This window comes from Acomys minous (assembly GCF_964271855.1).
Source record: "Acomys minous genome assembly, chromosome: 6".
NCBI lineage: Eukaryota > Metazoa > Chordata > Mammalia > Rodentia > Muridae > Acomys > Acomys minous.
The window spans coordinates 44,424,823-44,434,595 of NC_140487.1; the positions used below are offsets into that span (position 1 = coordinate 44,424,823).

At 45.6% G+C, this 9,773-nt stretch overlaps 1 protein-coding gene across 3 annotated transcripts in view; it reads right to left on the reverse strand.

The window, feature by feature from the left end:
• Positions 1-9,571, reverse strand: part of GNG12 (G protein subunit gamma 12) — a 115,556-nt gene extending 105,985 nt beyond the window's left edge. For 2 of the 3 annotated variants that reach the window (XM_084786080.1, XM_084786078.1), the window contains exon 1: positions 9,445-9,571. The gene's annotated coding sequence lies outside the window, so the exon portion shown is untranslated. The remainder of the gene's footprint in view (positions 1-9,444) is intronic. The other variant, XM_084786081.1, reaches the window with a different exon arrangement.
• Positions 9,572-9,773: the final 202 nt, after the last annotated feature.

Below are 9,773 nucleotides of genomic sequence, written 5' to 3' on the forward strand. Positions count from 1 at the left end.
AGATACAAATAGCCAAGATATTATGAATGTAACATTAACATAATTCCTGATTGTTTCATGGTTCTTCTTGCTGATGTAGTTTATTTTATATATGTGAAATAATATAAATGTATATGTAAAAAAAAAACCAAAAAATATTTTTAAAAAATCAAACAGAACAGCCCAATACAAGGACCAAAGAAATAAACAAATGTGACCTGTATGACCTTTGTAGAGATATAAATATGTGAAAAATTCTAGACTCCTAAAAAGGTTTTATAGGAAATATCATTGGAATCTACATGATTTGTTTTCACTCTCCCTATACACCCACAACCCCCCCACCCATGTGTGAGTGTACATGTTGTATGTCTGTATGTGTATTTGAGGTGAGGTGAGCAGGAGGAGGAGACATTCAGGAAGATAATTTTTTCATGGCTTTGGAGCAGCCACAAGTTAATAACACCATTAGCTGAAGACTGTAATTCAGACATTAGCAAATGCAGCAAAACCACCCTTTGTACTTTTCTTGACTCTGTGCTAATGATTTGGCAGCCCACTCCACCCAGGCCCACATCCTTAAGTCTGTAATTAAGAAATCCTGACAGACTATACAAATGAAGAAAGGTTACAAAGGCCCACAGGAGAACCTGCCAGCCTAGACAATGTCCAAAGGGCCCATAATTAACTCAAACCTCCACTTCATTTCTAACCGTGAAAACAAAACAAAACAAAACAAAAAAAAGCAAAAAAAAACCTCTAAACTGTCATTTCCCACCAACTAGATTAGCAAAATAAAAAGGAACCGACACTCCTCTTACTGGTGGTCCATGAAGAGCATGCTGAGTCAGTACTTAGCGAAGGTGACCACTGAGCCCAGCAGCCAGCAGACCACTTCTGGGAGTTGGCCTTAGGTACTCCAACAGTTAAAATGATTTACTCATTAACCTGTCTTTACAGCACTGTCAGAACAAAGGGTTAGATACAGCCCACAGCTCCAGTGGGAGAGAATGGACTGTGAAGCATCCACACAGTGGACAACTGATGCAAATGAAAGAGAAGCTGTCTCAACACACTTATCAACACACTGCCAGCTTAAAACACCAAGGCAGACAACAGTATAGGGACCATCCGTATGAAAGAATGGGAAGAAACGCAACATACACATTCCATAATACCTTAAATTTACAAGTTGATACCTGTAGCTGGTATGGAAAAGCCTCCATGATAGTGGCATACAGCAAGCTTTAATATTTTTCATTTCTACTATGATTGTTAAACTTTGGAAAAAAACTTTTTAATGAAGAGGTTGTTCCTAGAAGTGTGAAAAATAGGGTAAGATTAGCTTGGAAAAACAAAACAAACAAACCAAAAAATAAATCTAAGGAGTTTGACTAGGAGGGGTATTAGGGGACCAGGTGTGTAAGCAACAAGTTCTCAGGCCAAAGTCTGTAAAGTCAGAGAGACTCGGTCCAGAGTCCAGAGTCCAGTTTGAGCACAGTGAGTGTGGACAGGGTGACTTCTGCCCTTCTGGGTGTGGACAGACTGCAGTCCCTGTTCCGTATTGTGGCCAGAAGGAAGACAGAGCAGTGCAGGTAAATGGGAGGCAAAGGCCAAAAGCCTGTACTACCTCCCAGGCAGCACGCCAGGGGTGTTTATTTGCTCTGTGGACTAAGTAGGAGGTAAAGCATGCTGCTCCTGGGCTATGCAGGCTAAACAAGAGGCAAAGCACACACAGATGCTTGGGCACAAGAGTTTTCTGCAACTTTGAAAACTGAAATCACACTGAAATGTAGCAAGTGAGCCTGCTGTTAAAGTCCATAAGGAAGTCCGATAAAGGGATTGTCATCTGCTGTTTCTGTTTTGGGAATCCCAAGGCTGAAGATGACTGACTTTCTTTAGCCAAATTAAGAGTGAAAAATACTCACTCTTCTAGACATACATGCTGGCTTATTTTCACAAGGGGCTCTGTCTATCTAGCAGCAGAAAGCTGAAGGGCAGAATACAGAGCAGCCGGTTCACCCTCACACCACGCCTGACAGCTACACCCACCAAACAAGGCTCTGCTCTCACCTGCTGTCTCATCCATCCCAAAACGTGCAGAAAGAGGAAGCTAATTCTGACAGCAAATTGAAGAAGCTGCTTAAAAGAGAAAACGTTAAGAGCCAGCTGGCAGTACGGGAGACACAGATAAACTCCTGATGGCTCTGGCACCAGCATTCCTCACTTCTCTCCTAAATTAGAAGTCCACCGCCCCCCCCCAAAGAGGCAGTTCCAAAGGCTTCTATAGCTACACTCACCAGTATTTCACCCCAAACAAGAGGGCCATGTCTGTCTAATACCTAACAGGAGTCTCTCTCCGCACCCCAGCCGTTCCTAGGACTCCTTTCCCTGCGTCAGACAGACACTGGGGGCACTTTAGGATGCACAAATGATTGCAGAGGGGTGCACAAGCTGTTCCCAGCTCAGCAAGTATTAGGTGATCCAAGGACTGCTGCTGTAAAATCAACACTAGACAAGATCAAGGACACCCAAGTCTTTAGCTGCCCCTTAAGGAATGATGAAGCCAAGATTAAGAAGTCATTAAAAAAAAATCTGGGGGGTCCTGATCAAACTATGGCACCAGCCAAGGACAATACGTGCAGTAAACATCGAACCCCTACCCAGATCTAGCCAATGGACAGGACATTCTCCACAGTTGAGTGGAGAGTGGGGTCTGACTTTCACACGAATTCTGGTGCCCCATATTTGACCACGTCCCCTTGGTGGGGAAGCCTGGTGGCACTCAGAGGAAGGATAGCAGGTTACCAAGAAGAGACTTGATACCCTATGAGCATATACAGGGGGGAGGGGACATAGTCACAGACATAGGGGAGGGGAATAAGGGGAAAATGGGAGGGAGGGAGTAATGGGAGGATACAAGGGATGGGATAACAACTGAGATGTAATATGAATAAGTTAATAAAACAGATTTTAAAAATCTGTGTACCACTGAGGGTGTGATTCCCAGAATACAATGACATTTCCTTTTTTGATTAAGAAGACAGTGGCTTACACAACTTGCTGGCGCACATTCAGGGAGCACGGCCTTACTTCTTCAGTCCTCTGGCATCTCTTAAGTTTCTACTACCATGTGCCACATCCTACAGCTTAGGGCATTTAGAAGGCTGCTGTAGCTGTTCAGCCTTTGAGAGGCAGGGCTATTGCCAGACCCTGCACTTCTCTGAGTTAGGAAAACAAAGACCACCATCACCACCACCACCAAACCCAAGTGCACTGGAAAGAAACACCTCTACATCCCAGAATAATCATACTCCAGTACATTGCGATGTGTGTCGTTATTTGTTTAGTCTTTGGTGGTGTGAGGAGGCTCGTTTTTTTTTGTTTTTTTGTTTTTTGTTTTAAAGACAGGGTCTCATTGTATAGCCCTGGCTAGCCTGGAAATCACTATGTAGTAGACCAGGTTGCTCTAAATTTTCTAGCAATCCTCTTGCCTCTGCCTCTAAGTACTGAGATTGTAAGTTTACACTGCCATGCCCAGTTTGGCTTGCTTTTTTTTTTTTTTTTTTGTCTAATTTTCCAGGGAATCTGGTGGACAAAATTTGAAATTACCATGAGCTTGAGATCTGAGTCAATGCACCCCAGTGGGAACTAATAGTTTAGTGTCCAGGGGTCAGGAGTATCCGGAGCAAAGTAGAAACCTGAAGGTCCTCAACCACTGAAGTATCCCCGTGACTGTCTTATGGGGGCTTGTACACAGTCATGCTGTGTGAAGGCTCTCCAGAGAGCCTCTGAGTACAGATGATGGCAATGCAGTCTGCACTCCAGGGAGCCCTGGTAACCACACCCACTCAGGTCCAACCTGGACACTCCAGGGAGCCCTGGTAACAACACCCACTCAGGTCCAACCTGGACACTCCAGGGAGCCCTGATAACAACACCCACTCAGATCCAACCCAGACTCACATTTCTCTTCTCAGTCAGCCAAATGTCAACCACATGTATGACCTTGTCTTCAAGAGGAATGATAACAGCCTATTCCACAAGGAAGGTCACAGAATACAGGGATTGCTGACTCCCTGGCCCCAGAGTCACAAACTTAAAATCAACATGGGGAAAATCAGATGGGGAAAAAAAAAATACAAGTTCTTAACAACTCATTCATTCATTCAGCCAGGCCCAGAAACAAACAAACAAAAAAATTCTTCTAGCTACAATCTTCGGGAACTGCTCAAAGTAACAAGTCTGAAAGGGCTGCAACACCCTGGTTCACTGTTCTGTAACCTTCTGAAATGCAGACCTACTTGAGAAAAAAAAAAAAAAAAAAAAAAGACAAAGTCCCTCCTTGTGCCAGGACAGCAACCAGACACTCGTAGCTAAGTATTTTTATGACTCGCAATAAAACCTGCCATGACAAACCAAACATTTCAGTGGCACTAGGAATGATTTTCAAGAGAGACTTGGCAGCAAATGGAATAATCTAGCTGGGAAGTCATCTTCAGTTCAGTCACTTCTACCCTCTGGCCAGCTCCAAGCTGCTTGCCCCTGCCCTCTGGAGAAAATACAGGATGCTGTGTACACCTGCTGGCAGGGGCTTCTCTGGAACAGAACTTTGCAGGCCCAGTCAAGGCTTCCTCTGGGAACTGTGGGAAGACAGCTTCCTAGGTCTCTGAAAGACTGGCCTCGGACTGCACCTCAGGCCTGCTGGGTCTCAGATGTTATGTGGGGCACTAACTGCCGTGGCTGAAGTAGTGAGGCCCTCCGTGGTTCTCTTCTGGTTACTTTTTTCAACCATGTAAGAAGCCCTGACCGGTGTATCTCTCTTGATGTACAGCTTTCCAATGTACATGCCCCCATTAGGCGCCATGTGCTCTCTCCCCTATGACCGGATGGGCCTCTTCTATGACTCTTGGCAGAGTGTTGAATGGGCTGTGGAATTATAGCAACTCTGGGGAAATTTTTTTCTCTCTACCCTTGAGGTTTGAATGCTTAGGAAACATCAGCCTCCTGTGGGCGCTGGTGAGAACTGGGCAGGACCTGGACGCAGAAAAGCCCTAGGAAGGGCCCAGGGTGGGTGGCAGCTTGATGACCACTCAGTTGTACTGCAGTCACCTTTTGTTTATCTGACGTTCTCATTAGCTTCCGTGCACCCGTTTCTTCCTCATTCCTGCCATCCGGGGCAGGCTCGAGGTGCTCTGTAGCGCAGCGTGTCAAGGCAGAAGAGACCTGGATCTGCCAAGTGCCAACTTCTGTGAACTCTGACTTGGCTTTTAGGCAGCTCCTTCTTACCTTCTGTGGCGTCTAATGCCCTCCGTGGTGGCGCAGATCCATTATCGCAGCACTTGGGAGGCGACAGCACAAGGCCCAGAAGTTCAAGGCCTGACTGAGTAGCAGTGCATAGAACCACTTAGCACAAACAAGGCCCTACATTCAATGGCCAGTATCTCACACACACACACACACACACACACACACACACACACACACACACACACACAATCTCTTACAAAGATAAACTTAAAAACTTTTGAAGGGTTTCCCATTTCCTTCCCATATCCCAGTTGCAAAAGTTTTTTGTTTTTTGTTTTGTTTTGTTTTTTTCTCCAGGACAACAAAATCCCTGCTATATGCAGCTATAAGCCAGAATTTATTTTGAATAACTATTACAAAACCATTTTTATTTGTAGTATGTACAAGCTTACAGGGGAAACTGGAAGAATAATGGAGGAATCCATTTGCCTGTATTTTCCTTGAAGCCTTTACAAAAACGCAGAGCTAGCTGTATTTTTAAAAACTGTAATAATATACTATATTTGTACCTGTCTTTCAACTCTGTAACCTAAAACAGACTTCATGCAGAGTTACTGATTAGAAAGGAAAATGAAATTAAGATCTAGAATTAATTTGCTTAGTGAGTTGGTATAACAATCCATTTCATATTTAAAAAAAACCAAAATATTAGTGCCTAATCACTGTATAGTTTCTTCATAAGTACAACTTGGTAGGAACTTTTGAATAACATTAGCCTTTTTGGATTTGAGAGGAATGAGAAAATTTTATGTGGCCATTTTCCTGTTATAAAAGCAATGCATTCTTATTATCTGTACAAAGATGTATCAATGTTAATACTTATTGAATGTTAAGCAATGTTCTGCATGGTCTACATAGACAAATTCCTTGTTCCTCGCAACCCCAATAAAACACAAGGAAATTAACTAAGTTGTCTGATCTGCACACCTAGGAGCATAAGCCAGCAATCCATCATTATGCTGTAATGTTCTAGGAGTAAAAGCAAGCAATAATTTGTTCAATCAAGTCTTTCACTACATCAGAGCACAATGTCACAGGCCCCAAAACAATTCATAGTGAACACTGTACCCTTTATACTTGAAATCGTTGTAAACCAGCATTTGTGTCAGTCACTGACATGGCTGATCCTATGCATCTGATGTGCATTAAGAAAGAAACAGATACTTAAAGGGGTCTGTTTGTAAAGTAAAAACTTTTTTTTCAATTTTGTACATTTTAGCAGATGATTCAGTGACTCTATGAGTTCATTCCCTGAATTAACTAGCTATCTACTCTCAAAAAAATTTTAAAATAAACACAATTAGTCTCCATTTCTTATGGCTTATCTGCTGGCCTTGGACAGCCACACACATAAACGCAAACAACTACATACTCTTGGATCATACCTTTTCAAACTTTAAAAGTCAATACTTCATGAAAGATAAATTTGACTTCTGTTTTTGATTTATTTTTAATTTTCTATCCAAGGTTAACGAATTTAACTATTTGAAATAAAAATTCTCTTTAAATTTAAAAGCTAGCTTACCTAGCCCTAAAAATATTATGTATACAAGAACACCAAAAGTATTATTAAAATTACTGGTCCATTAATCATTATTGTTCATACTGCTGTGGTAGAAACAGAACATATAAGCTTACACATGCTTACACACACACACACACACACACACACACACACACACACACGAACGCACGAGAGTCTGGTCAACTTTCTAGTTTTTTGAGCAAGATCTCATTCTACTCTGGGCTAGCCTGACACTCAAACTGGCTTTGAACTCAAAGCAATTCTCCTGCCTCAGCTCTGCCAACTGCTGAGATTACCATGGCAGCATTCATCATTCTTTGGAACTTAACATTGTGACATCTTGCATTTCTAGAAGGTTGTAGGTATCATAGTTTATCAAGTATCCTGCTGCCTGAGTAAACTAGGTTACAAAGAAGAAATGTGATCATTCTAAGCACTTAATGTCGCTTAGCTCCAGTCTGCGTTTTCCAAAGACTAGTTGATGCACTTTCATCAAAACTCTAGGAAGAGACCAGACCACTATTATCCTAATTAACAGATCAGATTGAAAAAGGCTAAATATATTCTCATCTTGGCCTGTCTGACAAGAAAGCCTACATAGTCAACCGCTGTTAAACTGTTTCTCACCCCAGTCAGGGCTCAGAAAAACTTAGTTCTAGAACTGACCTTTCTAGGCAAGGCCTATACTAAAATGAAACAAACAACAAAACCCACCTAATGAAAATGTGGCATAGTTTGGGGTTTTTTTTTCCCCCTGTGAGACCCTTTGCTCTCACAAACATGAACACCTTGCAAGCTCTGTAGCAAGTGAGAACAGCAACCCAACTGTCAGAGAATTTGTTTTTCAAATAAGCTCAAAGCTTTCCGCACAGGTGACTTGCAGCCTCTTGTGAGACCACAGATCCTCATTTGTCCATGGGTCTATACAAACCTAAGGGCTGCACACTGCAAGGTTCTACACCTACTAAAAATGCTGTGCTACATACAAGCACATTGTGGTTACTATTCAGCACTCACTGGAGTTGGACCAGGGGTTTACGGTGCTGGCTGACTGCTAAGAAAGGCAAAGGGTCTGAATAGTTTATCTAAAAGTCCACTTAACAATCTACAATTGGTTGCTTTCTAATGTGGTTGGGGGGAAGGTGGTGGTGGTCAATGCGAGTTAGTGGTTTGAAAGAGGGTAAGAGGATATACAAGTCTGAAACAGACAATAATAAAGAAAAAATTTAAAATGTGAGAACCATATGTTTATTTACTGGAAAATGCTCTTTCTGACAAATGCATTTTTTCTAAAAAGGCGGGGAGGACCTCCTTACTTAAAAGTGACTGCCTGACAAACAGTAAATTTAACCTCGCTGTTCTAGAGTGACCTGCTTTCCCAGCTTCCCTAGGGAAGGGCTGCAATCCAGCAGTAATTTACATCCATGGTCTGAAAGTGCCAAGCAATGGTGCAGCAGGGTGACCGGCGCTCTTAAAAACAAAGCCAAGCTTTTGCTTTAAAAATTGAGAACACACAGGCACAGAGCCTGGCTCTGACAACATCCACAAGATTCATTATAGACAGTCTACTCAGGAGACGCTACGATCGCCCCAGGAAATATAAACAGTGTCCAAAGACAGCGGAGGGGAGAGGAAATAACTGACCGGAATGAGGCGAATCATGTGAAGTCCGTCCAACAAGGCCTAAGACATCCCCAGTGTTCCCGCTGGGAGCCGCGGTTAAACGTGCCCTGGCACATGGGCACAGACCTCCCCTCCAGCTCCAGCGTGCGGATTCTTCCTTCCTTTTCCACTTGTTTGTGCACAGCCACGCCCGCACAGGAGGACCACGAGCCCGAAGGCCTCGGCAGATCCTTCCAGCTGATTTCCAGTTTGCTTAAAGTTTAACAAGAATCACGGCTCCCTTCACGAAAGTTATGAATGATTTAAGTCAAGTTTACAAGACATCCCCGGCCATGATAAATGAGTGTCAGAAGACACAAGCAATGGCGTCTTTAAAAGAGGTTTAATGGACAGGCCCTAACTAAAAAGAAGACGAGTTCCTCTAACCCAGGGGCTAAAGTGTCTCCCGCTACAATTAAAAAAAAAAAAAAAAAAAGCACCTAAGGCGTAAGTTTGAACTCCGACCTTCCTGTTAGAGTCACCGCCGCCGGGTCCCTTGTGGAGTGTCACCACCGAGTTCTCTCCTTCCCCGCCGCCACCCCCTTCCCCCCCAGTGAGGACCCAGCACTGAGGCTGCCAGCCCACGCGCGTCCTGAGATCTGCGCGGGGAGTGGAGGGGCGTGCGTGGCGCCCCTCCATGATCTGCTCCTCCCACACCTCCACGAGCTAGGCGGCCACTCCAGGGCCTCTCGCCCTCCAGGCAAGGCCGGACTGGGCAGCTGCGGAGACCCAGTCTCCGGGGTCACTCGCGCTCCTCGGGCTCTCGCGTCCGTGGGTCGCGGCGGCGGGCCTCGCTCCCAGTCCCCTCCCGCGGCCCAGGGCGCCCGCAGCCCGCGCTTCCTTCCTCCGCTCCCTCGCTCCGGTCCGCTGCCAACTCGGGGGACCCGCAGGTGGCCCCGAAGTGGCTGCGGCCACCCCGTCCGGTCCCGGTCCCCGCGGCCGGTTCCCCGCGCTCGCTTGGCACTCACTCGCAGCCACCACCGCCGCCAGCGCCTCCAGAGAGTCAGTCTCTCCGCGATCCGGGACCGTCCGACCTCTCCTCCCCACTCCGCTCCGGCTCCTCCCCGCGCGCGTGGGCGGGGCGCGCGGTCCGGTAGGCGGGGCCGCTGCCCGCCACCCCCTGGGCCCCGGACTCCCTCGCCACGCCCTGCCGCGGCCGTCGAGTGTGAGGACACTCGTGCCCGGGACAGGGTAGGTGCAGCTCGCCACGGTGCCGCGGACCCGACACCCGCGGGAGGCCACCACCTCGCGCCGCCAACACACACACCGCCCGAATTTTCTGCAGTTCCCGGGATGC